General features: G+C 37.1%; 1 pseudogene; it reads left to right on the forward strand.

The window, feature by feature from the left end:
- The first annotated feature begins 3,786 nt into the window (after nucleotides 1-3,786).
- LOC120288871 overlaps nucleotides 3,787-22,006 on the forward strand; it is a 60,252-nt pseudogene continuing 42,032 nt past the window's right edge.

Genomic DNA, 22,006 nt, shown 5'->3' on the forward strand with positions numbered 1-22,006 from the left:
TCAAGAAAAAGGTTAAATGGTACTTGGATAGTGGATGCTCTAGACATATGATAGGAGACTCAAGTTGTTTCATAAAGCTTATGCAAGTTAATGGTGGAAAAGTTTCTTTTGGTAGAAGTAGCAAAGGCATAATTGTAGGATGCGGAACTATAAAGATTGGAAGTCTCACAATCAATAACGTTTCCTTAGTATAAGGACTCAACTACAACTTGCTGAGTATCAGTCAGCTGTGCGACATCGGTTTCAAAATCAACTTTCAAGAAGGAATATATTCAGGAACTAGTAAAGACTCCTCTCAGACTTTCATGGGGCGAAGACATAGGAATATCTATCTCTTGGATATCAGACCGGAAAAATCTCAATGTCTAATCTCAATTCAAGATGAAGCGAATCTATGGCACAGAAAATTTGGGCACATCAACATGAAGCAAATAGCCAAAATCTCAGCAAAGAAGCTTGTTTGTGGACTACCCAATCTGACATACCAAAAGTCTAACCTATGCACACCATGCGTATTGGGAAAACATGTAAGAAATTCATTCAAATCAATAAATCAAGTGTCCACTAATCGTGTACTGCAGCTCTTGCATATGGATCTCTTTGGACCAACTAGAACTCAGAGCATTGGAGGTAAGAAATATTGCCTAGTAATTGTGGATGATTATTCACGATTCACTTGGGTATATTTCCTAGCAAGTAAGTCTGAAATCTTTTCTTATTTTATAAAATTTTCTAAGAAAGTTCAAAATAAGAAAGGGTATGTTATTTCAAATATACGGACAGACCATGGAGGTAAATTTGAAAATCAAGACTTTGCTAAATTTTGTGATGAATCTGGTTTTCAACATGTATTCTTCTCACCTTATACTCTAGAGCAGAATTGAGTTGTGGAAAGGAAGAATAGATCATTGCAGGACATGGCTAGAACTCTTTTAATTGAAAGTAACATTTCTTCTCATTTTTAGGTTGAAGCAGTTTCTACAGCGTGCTATATTATTAATAGAGTCTTCTTAAGGCCTATTCTGGAGAAAACTCCCTATGAGTTGTTCAAAGGAAAGAAGACAATTGTTTCCTATTTTCATGTGTTTAGTTGCAAATGTTTTATATTAAAAAATGCAAATGATCGAATTGGTAAGTTTGAAGAAAAATCAGATGAAGGTATCTTCCTTGGATATTCAACCACTAGCAAAGCTTACAGAGTATACAACAAAAAGACTTAATCTGTGGAGGAATCGATGAATGTCAAATTCCAAGACTTTATGCAAAATCAATTGATTCGAGACTCAACCTGAAGAATTTGAACTTGCTCTAGACTCTACAAAGTCTAAATCTCCAGAAGCAGCTCGGACTTCAGAAAACCAGCAACGAATGATCATTGGAGAATCAAATGAAGAAAAAGACCAACAATCTAACAAATCAACCAGCAACTGGAAGCACAAGGCTAGTCATCCAAAAGAACTCATTGTTCTTGACATTAATGAGGGAATTCGTACAAGATCCAAAAGGGGTGAAGAGTCTAGTGTTGTGGCTCTTATTTCTGAAATAGAACCCAAGAAAGCTTGATTGAAGCTATGCAAGAAGAACTCGAGCAATTCAGGATCAATGATGTATGGGAATTGACTCCTAAATCGAAAGGTAAATCTATCATTGAAGCCAAATGGGTTTTTAGGAACAAGATAAACGAGAAAGGAAAAGTCATAAGGAACAAAGCAAGACTTGTGGCCAAAGGATATATGTAAGAATAAGGGATAGACTATGATGAGACCTACGCACCAGTAGCAAGGTTAGAAGCAATTAGATTATTACTTGCTTTTGCTTGTTATAAGAATTTTAGGTTATTCCAAATGGACGTCAAAAGCACTTTCCTAAATGGATTTATCCAAGAGAAAGTCTATGTGGAACAACCTCCTGGTTTTGAAGACCCAAGGAAATCAAACTTTGTTTTCAGATTGAAAAATGCGCTATATGGTTTAAAGCAAGCACCTCGAGCTTGGTATGACAGACTAAGTAAGTTTTTAATCCAAAATGGCTATGTTAAAGGTAAAGTAGATACTACACTGTTTATCAAAAGAGAAAGCAAAAACTTTTTGCTTGTTCAAATTTATGTTGATGATATTATTTTTGAATCTCCTAATGAAAATCTGTGCAAGAAATTCTCTAAGACTATGCATGATGAGTTTGAAATGAGCATGATGAGTGAACTATCCTTCTTTCTCGGACTTCAAGTAAAACAATTGAAGGAAGGAATTTTCATTTACCAAGAAAAATATGCTAAATAACTTGTGAAAAAGTTCGGCTTGGAGAATTGCAAAAAAATTGATATACCAATGTCAAGTTCCTCGAAGCTGGACAAAGATGAAGGAGGAAAGAAAGTTGACCAGAAGCTATACATGAGTATCATTGACTCACTTCTTTATCTTACTACTTCTAGACCTGACATTCTGTTTAGTGTTTGTATTTGTGCCAGATTTCAATCAAATCCCAAAGAATCTCATTTAACTGCTGCAAAACGCATCATCAAATACGTTGCATCTACTTCTAATCTCGGTCTCTGGTATCCTAAAGAATGAGACTTTACTCTTCTTGGATATTCAGATGTAGACCTAGCATGATGCAGAGTTGATAGGAAGAGCACCTTGGGCACTTGTCAATTACTTGGGAACAGGACAATATCTTGGTTTTAGAAGAAGCAAAGTACCGTAGCTCTTTCTATAGCTGAAGCAGAATATGTGTCTCTTGGAAGTTGTTGTTCACAAATTTTGTGGATAAAGCAGCCTCACCAAGAATCTAATTCTTCATTTGAGAGCAAAGCATATAGAGATTCGACATCATTTCATTAGAGATCATGTTCAAAATGGAGAAGTCTCGATTTAATTCATTGACTCAAAGAATCAACTAGCAGACATCTTCACAAAGCCTTTAGAGAAAAGTCAATTCGAGCTTATTCGTTCCAGACTCAATATTTTAAAGTTTGAAGAAGTTCAAACTCAGGGATAAAAGTATAATGATATTCAGACTCAGACGATCAAGATTTACGGCTGTAAGTTATTCTCGTTTTTAGAAATTTATCTCACGGATAAAATCTCAAAAAGGTACGATTATCTATTAATATGTAATTGATTGATGTTATTAATCTCGAAAAGGTACAATTATCTTCCCCAGTTTTGCAATTATTGTAATCATTCCTTTTCGAAAAATGAGTTATTTTTTAAAAGACGATTATCTATTCTTTCAAAAAAGCAGTTATTTTTGAAAAGGCATTTTCTGTTTTTCCTTTTACGACGTTCGTATGCCTCTTTTCGACTGCTTTATATACTGATCGTCTTCCTCACAAACCCTAAAAAGCACAGACCTTCGCTTTCTTACTTTTACTCACTAGTTTAATCTTCAAAGTTCTCACCTTTTTTTCGCGAATCGAGTTTGGAATCTCTCAAAGACTGTGATAATGGCATCCTAAAGAAAGTCTTCAAGGATCGCGAACGGGGACCACAACACATGCATGAGGGTCTTACACATTTTGACCTCACCGAGGAAAAAGAATCCCTAAGACAGCAGCATAGCTCACAACATTCTCAACCGTGTCAATCTTCTCAAGCTAGACCTCGAGATATTGATCAAAGAGCGGAGGAAGAAATCATTGAAGATGTAGAACCCGTAAGAACTCAAAAGCCCGCCTTTATCTTTAAGCTTTACTCTGCTTTGAAGAAGGGAGGCACTCCCTTGAACTATATCGATGAATTTTTTAAAGATAAAGGGTATCGAAATGAAACCCACTTTTTGCGAACAATGGAACGATTGGAGATTGCTCCTACGGGGTCGGCAGATCGAGTATTTACGTATATTCCTAGTGATCCATGTGTTGGAGGTCTTAGTCAGCCTGATGGGAGTGATGATGACAAAATGTACACTCATTTCAAGCCTAGAATGGGTGTTAGGGCAAATATTCGAAGCAAAAGAACAGATTTGTTTCGCTTGGAGGAACACGAACACAAGTGACTTTACTCCAAGTTGCTAAAAAGAGGGGTGATCAATCCGAGAAGTGTAGACTTTCATTTTCTTAATTCTTTGAATGTGAAGCTGCGAGAGAAATTCACTCGACTTCAGCTTAAGCGTTTTTGTTCTGAGACGACAGAGGCATATCCAGAACTTACTGCTTACTTCTATTCTAATCTAAGTTTCTTGGATGCGAGTAGATTTTCGTTTAGTGTTCGAGATCATGACTATATCGTTGACATGGACATATTGGCGAATGTGATTGGAGTAGAGCGAGGGGCATTCCAATCGATTAGTGTGTCTGTTAGTCGTGCGACGGTGGAGCTTGTTTGGGATGGACCTCAACATTTTGCTTCACAAGATCATGATCAATTGCCTCAGACCCAAGTCAACCTCAAAGACCGACGTCTCTAACTCAGAAGCAAAGCTGATGTATGCTATCAATGATGGCAAGAAGTTCTCTCTGCCTCACATAATCATGTTTCACATGTACAGAATGATGGCGAAAGACAGATGGCAACTACCGTACTTGGCGCTTGTTACAAAGCTTTTCAGACGTTTCGATATTCAGCCTTCTAGGATTTTAGGTGTTCGATCATGTGATCAAATACTAGTGGGACTGAAAATGGTTTCTAAAATGCATTTGAAAGAGCTGGACAAGGCTTTGGAGCGATCGAAAGAGAAAACCCCTGTCAAGTCTCACCAAGGTTCTTTAGTTGCAAAACGGAAAGGGAAGGAGCTCATGACAGCTCCATCCAAGAAAAGAAGAGCACTCGTTCTGGAGGATGAAGAGGATGAGGACGATATTACCATTTCCGCTCTTGCATTGAGAAATCTACAAAGTGTTGTTCCAGAGATAAAGGAGAGAGAGGATTGAGACAGAGACAAAGAAGAGGAAAGGAGTGGAGAGAGAGAAACAATGCAAAAAGAAGCAGATGAAGAAAGAATTGCAGAAAAAGAAGAAGGGAGAGGTGAACAAGAGGAAACAGAGCATGAAGCGTACTTCTCATCTCCCGAGGGCATTGAAACGGGGGAGTTGCTGAAAAAGAGGTACATCTTCAATTGTTGTTCCTAGTGAATGTGTTAATCATTCACCTGAAGATCTAGAAGACATCTATGCCTCTCAATTCCCAGAGGAAGGTCATGAGGTTTCATCGGCAAATCTAAGTGATCATGCTGGCTTGCCATCATCTACAAATACTCCTACTGATCATGCAAAGGCCAATACTCAGATCGATAATTCAGCAGACTTTTGCAGAGTGCTAGTTGTTCTTATGGAGATGTGAGGCCAGATTTATGCCATGGGATGCAAAGTTCAGAACTTGCAGAATGCAGGTCAAGCTTCTTCAGTTCCCTTGCATGATCAAGTTCATGCCCTTGCTCTTCAAGTCAAGCAAATGCCAAGGGTGAAGATGTGGCTCAACTGAAGGAGGATTTGAAAAAGATGGAAGGGATTGTCTAGTCAATGGTAGATTTCCAGCTTGTTTGTGTTCCTAGGCAACCATAATTCCATTATCTTTTAATCTCTACATTTTTTAATGCGACAAAAAGGGGGAGAGATGGTGCAGATTTGAAACTCTACTCTCGTTTTTGACCTTACTTTTTGAATGACTTTTTACTTTTGTTTGGTTGTTACTAGATTTGAATTTGGTTTGTTTGATCGTTTGTTTATTTTGAGCACTATTGGTATTTCATGGCAAAGATAGTTGTTTATTTACATGACTAACTTATTTCCTATGGATGCAGATTTAATGCTGTCTTTACTAAGTCAATTATCTTTTATAAGATATCCATGTTTGCTTGAGTACTGTTTTGCAGGTCAAAAATATCCAAATTAGCAGGAAAGTTTTGTCACCATAAAAAATGGGGAGATTGTTGGAGAAAACTTCCTTGCGTGTTTTGAAGCTAACAAAACGTTTCCATCAGTCTAGTCTGAAAGTCTGAAGACTTACGAGACTCTTTAGTCGAAGTCTGAAGACCGCCGAACCGCCAGACTCAAGATTCAAAGTCTATCCTCATTGACAGTTTCTAGACCGTTGAAGAAGTCTTATCCAGAACTGAGTATTTTGTTAAGGATTTGATTCTATTGACTGAAGAAGATCTCTCGACTGGATATAGCATCTTGGAATCTATTATTCGTTTTGATTTCAATTCAGATAATTTAGATCGGTTGATTGGCGAATCATACTTGGAAGGTTCTACTTATGGAAACCTAGATCATGATTGTATAGGCAAGCATGATTGGTGGGTTATTGTCATATTCCTTAAATGACTCGAAATCTCCCTAATTGATTCTGTCTAACGGGTAGATTGGAAGAGCTCCTTTGGTAAGTGCCAACGGGTATGAAGGCATGGAGGAGTATATAAGGAAGATGTTCTAGTTATTCGAATGTGTGTGCAATAGAAGAATTCCAAAGTCTGAAGCTCCTTGTTCTTAGTCAATTCAATTGTTGAGCAAAAACTTGTACTCAAAAGAGAGTTTATACTTATGTGAGACCTTGAAGAAGTGTAGTAGAGTTTCTACATTGTGGAATGGAAGAAGAGCTATAATGTAACAACTCTTTTGATTCTTAGTGAAATCCAGCCGGTGGGCTGTCAGTGCGGAAGAGTGGACGTAGGCTTGGATTAAGCCGAACCACTATAAACCTTGTGTTCTTATTCTCTTCCTTAAGCTCTTTTACTTTGATCATAACTCTATTTGATTATTAGTAACTAATTTCCTTTTCATAATCTATTTCTAAACAGACTTGGTTTAAAAGCAAAATTATATACTTTACTCTGTAAAATTTGTTTTCGCACCTATTCACCCCTCTAAGTGCTCGTACTAGCTTTCACAAGAAGTACAAAATTCTTGAAAAATGGAACAAAGATTTTTTAATTGGTAAAGTAAAAAATGAGTCTTTGGTGGAATGCTTAATAATAGCAGTAATGGATTGACGTGCGATTGAGGTGGACCTCTATGCTGGGATTTTTTCTTTGTCTCTATAGGTTACCTAGATTGTCGTCGATAACAATTGGATGCAAAACAACTAGATTGATGACAATTCATACAATACTGTCTACGTGAGGAGGAAGAATTAGGAGTGGCAAACATCATGTTTGTAGGCAAGGACAAAGACCGTTGCACCTTTAAGGTAGCAGGTCGAATATTCTTAGTCAATAACTTGAACGTGCCATAAAAAATTGCACAACACGCATGCAATCGCAATATTCGGCAAACTTATGAGCATCACAATCCAATCCCATTGTAGTTTGGATAATGTTAGTTGATCTCAGATGGCATGCATGGAGGATAAAAAAAATCATAAATAAATTGACTCGTCTCTTGATGCATGTGATACAGATTTTCTAATAGTTGATACTAATGGGCAATCTCTGAAGTGGATATTGACTTGCAAGCATATCTCATGCTTCTTTTGTTGTATTAAGACAACCAAATTGATAGAAGGAATTGAAATGCTTCGAAACCACATAAGGATTTGATATTTCTTTCTACCTTAGTCCTTCAAGTGTTCATTTGCGTTTGTTTAGACTTTAGGAAAAAAAGAAAATACTTTTAGGGGCAAAAGTACAGCGCAAGTGCCATAACTTGGCACCGAGGGACACTTAAGTGCCATAACTTTAAAATTGTACACTTGAGTGCGAGTTTTAAAGTTAAATGGGACACTTAAGTGCCACTCCGGCGAAGATCCGGCCAAATGGCTTACGTGGCGACTTTCCGGCGAGCTTGGTCCAAAATGACGTCGTTTTGCACGCTGACGTGGCGGAGAAAATGCAAAAACGATGCCGTTTCGTATCTACGTGTAAATAATAATATAAATATTAATTAAATTAAATTTAAAATATTCAAAAAAAAAAAAAAAATAAGAAAATTAAGAAAAAAAGGGGGAGGTTGAACGGGCGGCGAGGGAGCCACCTCGTTCGACCTCCCCTTTTTTTTAAAAAATTTAAAATTTAAAATTTTCTTAATTTTTAAAATTTTTAAAATTTTAAAATTTTTCTTAATTTTTTAAAATTTTAAAATTTTTCTTATTTTTTTTTTAAAATTTTTTGAATATTTTAAATCTAATTTAATTAATTTATATATTATTATTTACACGTAGACACGAAACGGCGTCGTTTTTTGCGTTTTCTTCGCCGCGCGTGCAAAACGACGCCGTTTTTGGACCAAACTCGCCGGAAAATTGCCATGTCAGCCATTTGGCCGGATTTTCGCCGGAGTGGCACTTAAGTGTCCCATTTTACTCCGATATTGGCACTTAAGTGTACCATTTAAAGTTGTGGCACTTAAGTGTCCCTCCGTGCCAAGTTATGGCACTCCAGGTGTCCCAACCTCTACTTTTGGGGAAATTGTTCTTCAAGAAAATGGTTAGTTTTCCTTCATTTGTTCTGTGACTGAAAATGTTTTCTAGTGTTTAGCTCATTAAAAAAAATGATTTCAATCTCGCAACTTTATCTTAGGCGAATAGGAAAAACGTTTTCTTAAATATTTTTTTCTTGTCTTTCTCTTTCCTCCTTCCTCCTCCACTTATTACTGGGTCTTAGCAATGGCTATGAGAAGGCACTAGCGCTATCGTCAAGGCCTGACGAGGGTCAACCTAACCAGCCTTAGGGAAGGTCGAGCTCGCCACAGCGAGGTTGGCAAGGCTCGACTCGCCTGAGGACAGCCGACACTTTTGATCGATTGCCTAGGCCCAACAACCAACGGAGGAGGAAGAAGGAAAATAAAAAAGAAAATGAAAGAAAAGCAAGAAAGAAAAGAAAAAAATAGAAAAAAATTAAAAATTTATTTTTAAATAAAAGAAAAATAAAAATTAAAAAAAATGTAAGAGGAGCAAATCTAGAAAGTGTTTTCACCTCCATAGAATAAGGAATTCACTTTCCTAATTTTATATGTGAATATTATCCTTAACTGGAAAGTGTTTTCGATTAACTAATTATTTTCAATAGGGAGTTTGAAAAACTAATTCCAAGAAAACATTTTCCCTAAAACAAATGCACCATAAATTTCTCCTTAGTTTTACTAGTACTTCGAGCAGTTGCACATATAGCACCGGTGATGTAAAGTCAAAGCCGATGTCCTCTAAAAAAAGTTGGATATTTCTTGAGCCCATAAAGTATAATTGGAATCATTCATAATCGTCTAAATGGGTTTTGGAACTTCCAATTATTTCATAATATGCAATATACTTGCATAAGCCTAGTAGATCCTATAATGAGTTCGAAGAAAACCGGTACCTACAGAGCTGATATGGAGAAATAAAGGCCGGTAATAGATTCAGGACCTTGAAATACCTCGGGAACCACTCGAAAAACACCAAGGACCAGTCTGAAGCAGGTTGAACCGGAGGTGGGCAAACTGGTCTGGTTAATGCCGGTCGATGGCCGATTAGCGCGATCATCAGTCACCATCAGAGGCTGACGTGGCAAACACGGTTAGAATAGCACCGTAAGTTGTCGGGGTCAGCGAATTCGAGAAGTGGCAAGAGTGTGGCGAAGTGTGCAACGCCGAATGGTGATGTAATTTTAGGGTCGGGCTCTTTTGAGGGCAGAGAGTTAATGGTCGTGTCAATTTTGCAAAAGAAACAATAGAAAGTGGCATTACAGCACTCGTCAGTGGCAGGTTTGACCAAATGTTCGATCCCAACGCGGCTGACATAATATTGCTGCGACTGCCACTTTATAATAGACTCAATGGGCGGCGCTTCCTTAATTTATAGTGACTCTGATACAATGATAAGAATAAATCCAAAAATAAAGTTGTGAAATTTCTGTTTATTGATAAACTATACAAGAAATAGGCTTTACAGTGTTGATTGATTTCATTATGTTTTGGTATTTGAATAGCCATCTGAAAATTACAGTGACACGTAGGCGGATTTTCCGGAAAATATCAAACATAAGACAGTATCTTCTTTACCGGGACTCTTCCTGTAACGTCCAGCTGAAGTGTTGAGTATTTTAAGGAACGACATCCATATTCAGACCATGCTGTTGAAAGGATAAAGTGAAAACAATATCATGGAAAGGAACAAGCATCGTATATCCATAAGACATCTCCAAGCGAAGAATGACTGAGGAACCTGGTTAGCTTGAGGGAAGAAAAAAGGCTAGTTTTCATGAATTCCTCATTCCACCTTTACAACTTTTTACTGCTTTCAGAATTCAAAATTTCTGCAAGACTCGCCTGTAGTAATAATCTTAATAAGTGGACATACTAAATGATACAGTAGATTACAAGTTAAGATTATTATAAATGGGTTACGATCACTACCAAACAACTATTCATCACATCGCTGATGTATTAACTGTGAACTCATTTGTCTTCAAGTCCAAACTTTAGCAAAACTGGATTGGCTTCTTAATTATTTAACCTACCAATGACAAAAGCACCGGATGCTTTCTTGTACCTCGGTCAAAATTTGGCTCAGTCAAGAATCAATCTGGGGAGAGGCACCCGTTTGAGGAAAAGCACCGAAAAATGAACAAAATATAAAACATAATCATAAAAAGAACACACACCCCTACACACCTTGCATGGCAACATTCCTACCATGTAGTATCTAATATGTGACAATGATATTATATTCACGTATTTTGTATGAGCATTATAAGTGACGTTTGTTAGTGTTAGTATAAACACCTAGAGGGAGGTGAATAGGTGTGAAGACAATTTTTCACAGATAAAAATGGAAATATTTTACTTTGAAGAAACTAAGTTTGAAGAACAACAGACTTTGAGCGAATTCAGACTTTAGAAATTAAATAAAATTACGAACAAAATAAAGAAGTTCAAGGAAGAGAATATGAACACAAAATTGATAGTGGTTCGGCTTAGATCAAACCTACGTCCACTCTCCCACGTTAACAACCTTCTGGCTGGATCCTACTATGAATCAAAAAAGAATTTACAATCTTGTGATCTCAACTTCACAGTGAAGAGTGTCTCCTACTCTCTCACGAAGTCACACTATAATTCTCTCTCTTTTGAGTACAATTTAGAGCACATAGTAAGAAGTAACAAGATACTAGGAAGTTTCAGACTTTGGAATTTTTCTTTCACGCGCTCTATCGAACAACTGGAGAGTCATACTTAAATACTCATACATGCCTTCTCGACCGTTGGCACTTTTCAAAAGAATTCTTCCAATCAACCTGTTGGACATAATCAATCAAGGAGATCTCGAGCCGTTTGACGATTTGTGATAAAAGCCCGCCAATCATGTTCGCCCATACAATTAGGATTTTGGTTTTTATAAGTAGATTCTTACCAAAAATACTTACCCTTCAAAAGATTTGGTGCATCCAAATTGATTCCAATAAAGATATCCAATCTTGTAGGTGATATTTCCAACCAAAAGTTCATATATAATATATATGAACCAATCCCTTGAAGAAAAATAGAAAATCCCTTATCTAGAGATGTCTTCATCCTTCACTTTTGTTCAGTCCGGAATTTGTCAAAGTGGGTAAACTTTGACACAAAGTCTGGGGGGTCTTCAAATTTTGACAAAATCTGGGAGTCTTCAAACTTTGACACAAAAATCTAGAATTCTTCAAAATAGACTTTGGATAAGTTTTGTCATCTTCAAAACATCAAAGTAGTTTTCTTTAACAATCTCCCCCCTTTTTTTTATGGTGACAAACTTCCTTGTAGATTTACAAATTTATAACCTGCAAAACAATTCTTAGTAGTACATGATAACATAAATTAGTTAAGTATCTGGATAGCATCGATTTTATAACCTCATAAAACAAATTAATCTTAAAAAAACATATATCAAGATTAAACATTCACATCCACCTCCATAATTATCACTATTGCAAGAAGTTCTGCATAATAAGTTCAAAACAAACTTAAATCAAATCTACAAGAAGTGCAAAAAGTTAAAGGTTAAAAAATCTGCATATTCTCCCCCTTTTTGTCAACCGTAAAAAGTGGAGAAAGTCAAATAGAAAGAATATAAAAAATCAAGGCTTTCTTGGAAGTCGAACAAGCTGGAAATCCCCCAATGACTGCACTGATTCCTCAATCTTTTGGCACTAGAAATGAACATTCTCGACTTGATTCTGCATAGTCTTGATAAGTTGATGAGTCTATTCATGCTCGACTTGATTTTGGGCAACGGTTTGAGATACCTGTTGATTTAGAGTCTGTACTTGAGTATCTAAGGACTGTACCTTGTTAGGGTGAAAGTCTGAGGAGGATCTCAACGCAATATGGAGTTTTTGGATTTTAATCTCCAAAGCATATTGTTGAGCCTTTACTTCCAAAAGAAGCTCAATCATCCTTGGATAATCAGCAGTTGGTTCTGTTTGCACACTGTTCTCAGTAAAATGAGTTCGTGGAGAGTTCAAAAACGAGGGAACATCAACTTTCCTAGTTCCATGACTTGGTGTGGATTATTTAGTGTCTACTTTAGAGAAATGAGAAGCATAGACATCTTCAGGGTGTGCTGGAGACCGAGTGATACCACCACTCATAAAAAGAGGAGAAGAAGTCCTTGTTTGCTCAACAACTCCCCTTGTTTGTGTGCCTACAAGTGGAGATATGATTTCTTCTTCTTGATTTTTCTCCTTTTCAGGATGAGAGTGATGTGCTTCCTCTGTACGTACTCCAATTTGACCACTCCGAGTTGCTTTAGAATTTGTAGATAAAGATATGGCAATGGTTGCCTCATAAGATTCATCCACAAGACCTCTTTCCGTTTCATCTCTTTCTTCTGCTCTTCCTTCTTCTTCTCTTGCTTCTTCTTTTGGCTTTGTTTCATCTCTTTCTCTTCCTTCTCCGCGCAATGGTTGCTCAGCACCAACAAAACCTCGAAGATTCTTCAAGGCAAGTGCAGAAATGGTAAGATCATCATCATCCTCTTCTTCGTCTTGCAGGATGAGAGATCTTCCCTTCTTGACCGGTTCTCTTGCAACTTCCTTGTCTTTTCTCTTCATTGCAGCATATTCTACTTTGGTTTTGCTAGAGGACTCCTTCTTCATGCAATCAATAACCTTATTCAGATTTTTCAACCTCGTCTTTGAAATCATTTTTAGTCCTATAACCATAGGAGCAACAGTTCTAGAGTAGAGAGAGGTTGGAAACACGATCTGAAAGTGTCTGAACAATTTTGTAACCAGCGTTGAATAGGGCAACTGTCCCTTGTCCTTCACAACCGTCCCATGCATGTGCATTAGGATAGTGTGTGGGAGTGAAAACCTCATCCTATTGAGAATAGCAAACATGAGCCAAGCTTTGAACCTAGAAACATCAGTTTTTGATGCGGCCTTTGGTCTAATGCAGTTAATGACCACTTTGTGCAACATAATCTTTAAGGCTGACAGTCTGGAATAAGTGACGCCTCCTTCGAGTAGCTTGTCATTGATAAGGAATCTCATTGCTTGACCAAAAGAGACATTTATTGGTTGAAAACCACTCATTTCCACCCCAATAATATCAGCCAATGTGTCTTCATCCACCACATAGGCTTTGTCATACACAGTAAATGTGATATGATTCTGGTCAAGAAAAGAGAGGTTCAAATAGAAATAAGCAATCAATTTTGGATAAGCAATCGTTGTCTTAGAACAAAAATTCTCCAGTTGAAGTAAGGCTAACTTCTCCCTAAAGTTAACCCTGATAGAGTCTTAGGAAATCAAAATCAATAGTACAAGGGTTCATCATCCCTCTCTTCAACATCTGTGAGTAAACCCTCTTGTGTTCCTTAGAACGAAACAATTCTGTTCTTTCTCCAGGAACATTCGCAACAACATCTACTCTTGGGTTGAAAATTAGAATAAAATTTCTCATCATCATCCTTGTTCTTAGGATGATTCGAACCAAACTTAGGGTCTGCAGGAAAAAGCAGAAAGGCATTGCCTGCCGATCATTTAGGTGCAATTCCTAACTCTTCCATCCTCCTTAAGAACAAAGTCTCGTTCTTATAACATTTTTCTCTTAGAAACTCATTGATAACAGTCATGGGGGTTCCACCCAGTTTTAAATGAGTGTAGAGCTTATAATGAACCTAGGGTCTCGAGGCTCTAAAAGGCTCAACGTCTTCTACAACTTCCTCTTCCAGGGGTTCACGCGGAACATTCTGAGTAAACTGCTGCTGAGAATGTTGTGGAGAGTTGCGCGTAGAGTCTTCCTCTGTAAGATCGAAATGAATCTGTCCATCTAGCATGCCTTGAGATCCTTAGTTAGCAATCTAGGAGGATTTCCTTTAGTAAGACATACTTGCAGGCTTGGAGGATTTCTTAGATTGATTTGAGTGAAAAAGTTTGAAACTTGTGGAACAATATTGAGAGTAAAAATGAGAGAGTAGAAACAAGAGAGTAGAGCGTCTTTATTTTAGGGTTTGAAAAAGTGCTTCGAAACAAATACAAGAGTGTATATAAAGAAAATGAAAAGTCACAAGGAAAATCGAAACGTCACAGGGTAAAATAAAACTGCCTTTTTAAAATAAATGAAAATAAAAACTGTCAAAAATTCAAAAAATCGAAAGTGATAACTTCCAAAAATAAAATAGGCAAACAACGATTCGAATAATCATACATTTTCATTCCAAAAATAAAATACCTGAATTCGAGACTTTACTGAATTAGACTTTACTCCAAAATAGATATAATATTCAGTTTGGTGCGAATAGACTCAAATAGATTTTTCTCCAAAGGCTTTATGAAGATGTCTACTAGTTGATTCTTCGAATCAATGAACTGAATCATAATCTCCCCATTCTGGACATGATCTCTTTTAAAGTGATGTCGAATCTCTATATGCTTTGCCCTTGAATGAAGAATTGGGTTCTTGGTGATATTAATGGCACTGGTGTTATCACATTTGATTTTGGTACATGATTCTTCAATCCCAATGTCTCTTAGTTGTTGTCTTATCCATAGGATTCGAGAGCAACAACTCCCAATAGCAACATACTCTACTGTCGCAACCAAATTTTCAGCCGAACCATTTAGAGTTTGGCTAATAGATTACTAAGCCTAAACTTAGCTCGGGCTCGCCCAAGCCCATACCAATTTGTGACTTAGGTTCAAGTATGTAGCATGCAAAAGGGAGCCGCCACTAATCAATTTATGGTAGGTCGATTAGACACATAAGTAAAATAATAGGATAATTATTTTACTTCTAGGAACCAGGGACTTTAGGTATGAGGACTTGGTTACTTTAGACTTTTCTAATGCCCTTTCAGTACATTTCTCTTTTTATTTCAAAAAAAAAAAATGTTTTGCAGGCAGCTTGAATTGATTTTAATTCACTTCCCTAATATGTGAGGCAATCATACGGATGCGCAAACCATCAATTTAATACCCAGATAAAACTATGAATAAATTGCAAGACTTACCTCATAGCAACGAAAACATCTGCAACGTTAAATCAAAATTCACATTAACAGTTCTAAATATGATTTCTAATTGACACGCAATTTCTTTTTTGTTTGTTTTCACTTATTTAATGAGAATCATGCTTTATGCAATGCATGCTACTAATTTAACATGAAAGGATATGACATAGCAATATGACCTAACTATATGATGTAAATAAAATGCAGTCTATGAAATTGATTTATCCTAAGGCAATTTTTGGTATTTTCCATGGAATTCAAAATTAGAGAAATGCAATAATTAAATGTGCAATCTAAATTAACCTAATGACCTAATTCTAATGACGGACAACTTCTAATTAAATGAACCTGGCAACAAACACTAAATGACGTGCATTTCATGAACCTAATCCTACATGACATGCGCATGATTTTTTTTTAATTCGTAATTAAAAATTGCTAAAAATAAAAATCTAACTAAATGCGAGATATTATCAATTCTAAATACCTTCTAAACATGCATTTTTTAAAAATCTGGCTAACCTATCATGCAATCAATTCTAATCTACATGGAATGCAAATGCAACTTTTTTTGTATTTTCGGGATAAACAAAACAACTAAAAGATAAACACCAAATCATCCATGGTCATCAAAAATGTTATCCAACATTCAAATTTAATTCAAACTTGATTATCTCCTTAGTAAAATCAATAAATTGATCTTAAGCCTTAAAGATCAAGATATCAATTTTACTCCCACATGATTAATTATTCCATCTAAAACCTTATAGACGGAATAAAAATCGTGTGCGGTTGCGAATGAGGTGGTACGTCAGGAATTTCAACAATGCATCGAGAAATATTTCAAATCAAGATAACAAAACATAAAAAAAAAAAACTAAAATAAGATAAAATAAATCTACCTAATAAAATAAAATAAATCTCTACCTAATAAAAATAAAAATCTACCTAAATTTGAATTTTTCCAAAAATCCGATTGGTAGGATGGACCACGATCGAGATTCGGGGTGGCTCAAGGATGGGCGGCTGTGGCGGTGGGTCATCGTGGGTGGTGGTTTGCTGTCGATCGGAGCTCCAGCGAGGGGTAGTAGCGCGCGGCGAGGGAGGAACATCGACTAACCAGCAAGCAAAGGGGCAAAGCGACTCGGCGGAGGCTGGCTACGGGCATCACTCGGAGGGTGTGGCTGCAGGCAGGGGAAACCGGCATCACAGGCAAGGCTAAAGCATAACAACCGATGGGTGGAGACGAGGCGAACAAGAGATGGCACCTGTTGGCATTGTGGGACGAGGGTTGAACGGTAGTGGCGCAGCAAGCAACGCGGACAAGTGAAGCAGTAGCAAAGGGCGTAAAGAAGATCGGTAATGCTAGTGCAGTGGTGGCTTCACAGAGGCAAGGGTGATGAGGCTAGGCTACATATTGTAGTGGTGTCGTGCAATTGGAGCAAGAGCAGCAAAAAGCGTCGCAGGGGACAAGTGTTGGAGCTCCAAGCGTTGGACTGAGCAGTGAAAGGGCTAGTGAGTACACCTAAAAGGGGGTGAATAGGTGTAAATAAAGATTTTCGCAGGACTTAATGAAAGTAATTTGCTTTTAGAAGATGTTAGACATAAAGCGTATTTTGACTTTAAGCAAATAAACAATCAGTATATAAAAGCACGAAGTTTATGGAAAAGATAATATGAACACAGAATTTATAGTGGTTCAGCTTAAACCAAGCCTACGTCAATTCTCCTCACTGACAGTCTATTGGTTGAATTCCACTAAAAATCAAAACATATGTTATAGCTTGTGATCTCAACTTTCACAGTAATGAGTCTCTATCAAACTCTCACACAGTCTCACTAAGAGTCTCTCTTTTGTGTACAATGTTTAGCTCAATGAATGAAAAAGCAAGTAACTAGAAAGCTTCAGACTTTGGAATTCTCTCTCAAGCACCATATCAAACAACCAAAGAGTCAATCCTTAAATACTCCTTCATGCCTTCTCGACCGTTGGCACTTTCCAAAGGAATTCTTCCAATCTATCCGTTGGACAGAATCAATTAAGGTGATCTTGAGTCGTTAGATAATTTGTGTTGAAAGCCCGTCAATCATGTTCGCCCATACAAATCAGGATCTTGAGTTTCCATAAGTAGAACCTTCCAAGTTTAGCTTGCCTTTCAAAGATCTTCATATCGGAGTAGTTTCCAATAAGAATAATCAATCAAGTATATGTGAAATCCAGCTATAAGATCTTCCAATAATCATACGAAACAAAACTTTGAGGATAATCTTGCATCTGGATAATAATCCTTCATTTGGATAAGTCTTCATACTTCAGTTTGGAACTATCAGTGAGGATAGACTTTAAGATTAAAATCCAGTGGTCTGTCGGTCTTTAGACTTTGATAATAAAGCCTTGAGATCTTCCGATATAGACTTTGGAAAGGTTTTGTCAACTTCAAAACAATAAATGAGTTTTCTCTAACAATCTTCCCCTTTTTGATGGTGACAAAACTTTTCTACAGATTTGGAAAACATTTAACCTACAGGAGAATACTTATGCAATATATAATATCTTATAAATTTGATTAGGACTTTGAAAACCTTAACTCTGCAACCACGAAACACATGTTAGTCCAAACCAGTTAGTAATATCACAAGCTTAATCACTGCACTGCAAATATCAACGGATTAACAATATCCAAAGTCAAATGTCAAATCAAACTATAATTAAAAAGTCCACAAAAAATAAAGTTTCAAAGTCAATAAAGCCAAAATAAAACCATAGTCAAATCTGCACGCAAACTCTCCCACTTTTTTTCATTAGCAAAAAGTGGAGACTAAAATGATTGAAAAGAGTTGGGTAAAATCAAGGTTGCTTGGGGATACGAACGAGCTGGAAATCCCCCATGGACTTGACAGTATCTTCAAGCTTCTGCAAAGACTTCTTAAGTTGTTGAATATCCGCACCCTTTGCCTATTCTTGCAGTTGAAGCTTTAGGGCTTGAATCTGTTCTTGAAGAGAGTCTATAGATGCCTTGAAGACAATCATCATGCGCTTCATTTCAAACTCAAAAGCATATTGATGTCCCTTTAATTCCAAAAGAAGCTCCATCACTCTTCGAAAATCTGCTGAGTGATCTATAGTAGTGCTGGGACCAGCCGAATCAGTTGCGAGAGTTTGAAAATGAGGGGGAACATTAGTTGTTCTATCACCATGACTAGGAGTGTATGCCTCAAAATCTGCTTCAGGGAATTAAGAGGCATAGACCTCTTCTGGGTCTGGTGGGGATCTGCTAACATCACTAGCAAAGATGGGTGAAGAAGTACCTCGTTTTTCAGCATCTCCCCCTGTCTTCATGCCTTCAAGTGGAGAGATATGTTCTTCTTCATGCTCTTCTTTAGTACTATAGTGATGTTCTCCTCTAGTTTTTCCACTCCTTGTTTTCTCCGAATCATTGGACAATGATGTAGCCAATGTTGGTTCAAAAGAGTCATTGCGACTCTTTTCTTCTTCGCTTCTTCTTCCTTCTTGTTCTTCTCTTTCTCCTCCTCCTTCTTCTTTTCTTCTTTCTTCTCTTTCTTCTTCTCTTCTTTTTGTTCCTTCTCGATCTATGTTCTCTGTATGGCTCACATAACTCTATAGATTCCGCAAGGCAAGAGCTGAGATAGTGAGATCATCATCATCTTCTTCTTCATTTTCCAAGATGAGAGTTCTCCTTTTCTTCACTGGTTTTGTCATGGGCTCCTCGCCTTTTCTTTTCTTTGCAGCAGAGTCTTGCTTCACCTTCACAGGGGATTTTCCTTAAAGCGCTCCAACTCCTTGCTCAGTTCCTTCAGCCTCATCTTAGAAACCATTTTGAGACCAATAACCATTGGAGCAATGGTTCTAGCACAAAGAGGAGTAGGGAGTTTGATCTTGAAATGCTTGAAGAGTTGTGAGATAAGCGCCGAGTAGGGAAGTTATCCCTTGTCTTTCATCACAGTTCTATACATGTACATAAGAATTGTGTGAGGCAGAGAAAACTTACGACCGAAGATGATTGTGTACATAGGCTTCGCTTTGGAACGAGAAATGTCTGTCTTTGAGGTAGACTTTGGCCTGATGCAATTAATCACCACCTTGTGAAGAAGAATATTATAGGCATTCATTCTTGAATAAGAAATCTTGCCTTCGACCATTCTGTCATTAATAATGGACAAGGTAGCATGGGCATGAAACACACCAATCGGTTGGAATCGTCCTCTTTCCACACCAATTAAGTCAGCCAAAATATCTACATCAACTATGAACTCTTTATCCCTCACAATAAATCTAAATTTATTTGCATCAATAAATGATAGATTTGAATAAAAATAGGCAGTAAGTTCGGGATATGCAACGGTCGTTTCAGTGCAAAAACGTTCAAGTTGAAGCAAACCAAACTTCTCCCTCAAATTAACCTTCAAGGAGTCAAGAAAATCGAAATCCACACTCCTAGGGTGCATAACCCCTCTTTTCAGCAAACTCAAGTAACACTTTTTGTGGTCCTTGGAACGAAATAAGTTCGTCCCTTCACCATGAACCTTCGTTGTAACACCCATCCTGGGCTGAAATTTAATAAACATCTTTTCATTGTCATCCTTCTCCTTTAGCTCACCGAATCTCGAATCACTAGGAAAATTTTCAAACGTCCATTGTGCCAAACCCTGAGGCACAACTCTTAATCTTTCCATAGTGTTTAAGAAAAAGGTCTCATTTCTGTAACCATGTGCTTTTAAGAACTCATCGATCAAGTTCATAGCAGAACCACCCCTCTTCAAGTTGGAGTACAATTTATAGATAAATATGGGTTTTTGAGTCCTTATAGGTTCAACATCTTCAATAACCTCTTCATGTTCTTGCTGTGGAGGAGGATCTCGTGATGCTTGTTGACGCAGTTGAGAATGTTGTCGTGGTTGTTGCTGTTATTGTTGAGGATAATCTTCTTCCTCGATCAAATCAAAATGCATAGGTCCCTCACACATATGCCGTGGTCCCCGACTTGCGATTCTCGAAGACTTTCTTCGGTAAGACATTGTCAAGGTCTAAGAGAATTTCTCGAACTCGCTCTTTCGAAAAGGTTAAAACTTTTTGGATGAAACTCAAGTAAAGATGAGAAAGAGTAAGATCACAGTATTCTAGGGTTTCAAAAGAACGCGTAGATGGAGAAGAAGAGTTTCAACAGTATATATAGCAGGTATGCGAAGCATCGTAATGAAAAAGTAAAAACTGCCTTTTTGAAAAATATGATAAACTACCTTTTTGAAAAATAATAACTGCCTTTTGAAAATGAACAATCGTCAATAAGATAGTTTCTAAAAACAAACTAGGCAAAAAGCAATTAAAGGATAACATACATTTTCAAAAAAATTGTTCAAAAATAACTTCACATTGAATTAGAAGAAATTTACTTACAGTCGTAACAACTGGAAATTTTGAGTCTAAACACCTTCAGACTTTACTCAGCAAGAGATAGAATGTTCAGTCTTGCACGAATAGATTCAAATAAGCTTTTATCCAGTGGCTTTGTAAATATGTCTGCCAGTTGATTCTTTGAGTCAATGAATTGAATCAAAACCTCTCCATTCTGAACATGATCTCTAATAGAATGATGACATATTTCTATATGTTTTGCTCTTGAATGAAGAATTAGATTCTTTGTGAGATTGATGGCACTTGTGTTGTCGCATTTGATTTCAGTACATGATTCTTCAATTCCAAAGTCTATTAGCTATTGCCTCATCCATAAGATTTGCGAATAGCAACTTCCAAGTGCCACATATTCCGCTTCAGCTATTGAAAGGGCTATGGTACTCTGTTTTCTTGAAAACCATGTTGTTGCCGAGTAGTTGGCATGTACTGGAAGTGTTTTTTCTATCCATTTTATATCCTGCAAGATCTGCATCTAAATATCCAAGGAGAGTAAAGTCTCATTCTTTAAGATACCATAAACCTAGCTTTGGAGTAGTTGCAACGTATTTGATGATCCACTTTGCTGCACTGAGATGAGATTCTTTGGGATTTGATTGAAATCTAGTACAAATACAAACACTAAACAAAATGTCAGGTCTAGATGCACTAAGGTAAATAAGTGATCCAATAATGCTCATGTACAGCTTTTGATCCACAGTCTTTCCTTCTTCATATTTATTTAGCTTTGAAGAACTTGACATAAGTGTCTTTGCCTTTTTGCAATTTTCCAATCCAAACTTCTTGATGAGATCTTTCGCATACTTCTCTTGGTGAATAAAAATTCCTTCATTTGACTGTTTTACTTGTAATCCCAAAAAGAAATTTAGCTCACCCATCATACCATTTCAAATTCATCTTGCATGCATCTAGAAAATTTCTTGCATAGACTTTCATTAGGTGATCCAAAAATAATGTCATCAACATAAATTTGAACAGGTAGAAAATATTTACCTTCCTTTTTAATGAACAAGGTAGTATCTACTTTTCCTTTAACAAATCCATTTTGATTTAAGAAATTACTTAACCTTTTATACCAGGCTCGAGGTGCTTGCTTCAGATCATACAAAGCCTTTTTTAGTTTGTAGAGTGAGTTTGGCTTTCTTGGATCTTCAAAGCTAGGTGGTTGTTCCACATAGACTTCTTCTTGGATAAATCCATTTAGGAATGTGCTCTTTACATCCATTTGGAATAA

Source organism: Eucalyptus grandis, chromosome 10, assembly GCF_016545825.1.
Source record: "Eucalyptus grandis isolate ANBG69807.140 chromosome 10, ASM1654582v1, whole genome shotgun sequence".
NCBI classification, from domain to species: Eukaryota; Viridiplantae; Streptophyta; class Magnoliopsida; order Myrtales; family Myrtaceae; genus Eucalyptus; species Eucalyptus grandis.